The 1,445-nt window shown below is 44.6% G+C and overlaps 1 non-coding gene across 1 annotated transcript; it reads right to left on the bottom strand.

The window, feature by feature from the left end:
* Window positions 1-817: 817 nt before the first annotated feature.
* Window positions 818-890, bottom strand: TRNAG-CCC. Its single transcript has one exon. It is a non-coding gene; the product is annotated as a tRNA-Gly (tRNA).
* Between the last annotated feature and the right edge of the window lie 555 nt (window positions 891-1,445).

Genomic DNA, 1,445 nt, shown 5'->3' with positions numbered 1-1,445 from the left:
CAAGACTTCCCATTATAGGAGTGTATCATTAGGGTCAAGTTTTACTGTGTCATGCAGATCTAAAGTAACAATAACTTAAACAGGATAGATATTTCTTTGTCACAGAAAAGTGTAGGAAAGCAGGTCAGGGCTGGTGTGGAAACCACCATTCTCTGAAGTCCTCAGTGGCTCAGGTCCTTCCAGGTCATCAGTCCTCTATCTCCAGGATATGGGCCTTGCCCTTAAGGTCTGAGACAGAGGCATTCATTTTCCAGGAGGCTAGGAGGAGGAAGGCATAAGAAGGCTAAGTATCTGTCTCTTGGGGAAGATACTTAGAGGCTGCCAAAAACACTTTGGCTTATATCTTGCTGGCTAAAACTTAGTGTGTGGGAAGCTGGGAAAGTAGTTTTTATTCTGGGTGGCCAGATGCTCAAGCAATCATGGGATTACATGGCTGAGGGATATTGGGAGACAGCTCAGTCTCTGACATAGTGAGGCAATGAACTTCTTTACTGCTTAAAATGAGTTTATGTCAGGTGTTCTGTTAACGCATAGCCAAAAAGATCTTGACTAATACATCCTCTTTCTAGTGTATCAGTATAATCTAGAATACTCTTTTTTCATCAGTCTGTTTTACCCTGAAGTTCAAGTCCTGGGGACCTTGAATCAACAGAGGAAGAATATTTGTGTCTGTTTCCCTTCTCTTGTCTTATATCTTAACACACACACACACACACACACACACGACTATTTATTTATTTGGCTGCACCGGGTCTTTGTTGTGGCATACAGGTTCTTTTAGTTGCAGCATCCAACTCTTGTGGGATGCAGAATCTCATTCCCTGACCAGGGATTGAACCTGGGTCCCCTGCGTTGGGAGCACAGAGCCTTAACCTCTGGACCATCAGGGAAATCGTCTTATCTTTTCAAGGGAAAAGGTATAACAGCATGTGGGTAGTCTAAGTCAAGAATGGAAAAATCTTTGGTATTGAATGCCAGCCTCATCACACTGACCTTGCAGGAGGGCAGGGACCATATACTGTATTGTTCACTGTTGTAGCCTAGCACCCATTACAATGTCTGGCACCTAGGAGGTACTTGACAAATATTTGTTGAATACATGAATGACTAGTTGAGTTCTGATAGATCGATATAAATGGCCATGTTGAAGAGGATTCCTGGGCTTCATCTTGGCTGAAAGTGAAAGTGAAAGTGTTAGTTGCTCAGTCATATCTGACTCTTTGCGACCCCACAGACTGTAGCCTGCCAGGCTCCTTTGTCCATGAAATTCTCCAGGCAAGGATACTGGAGTGGGTTGCCATTCCCTTCTCCAAGGGATCTTCCCAACCCAGGGATCCAACCTAAGTCTCCTGTGTCTCCTGCATTGGCAGGCAGGTTCTTTACAGTCTGAGCCACCAGGGAAGCCCCTCATCTTGGCTGAGCCATGATCAATTACTGATATCTGC

The sequence above is a fragment of the Bos indicus x Bos taurus genome, chromosome 14 (genome assembly GCF_003369695.1).
Source record: "Bos indicus x Bos taurus breed Angus x Brahman F1 hybrid chromosome 14, Bos_hybrid_MaternalHap_v2.0, whole genome shotgun sequence".
In the NCBI taxonomy this organism is placed as follows: Eukaryota; Metazoa; Chordata; class Mammalia; order Artiodactyla; family Bovidae; genus Bos; species Bos indicus x Bos taurus.
This window is presented reverse-complemented; position numbering and strand designations above follow the sequence as displayed.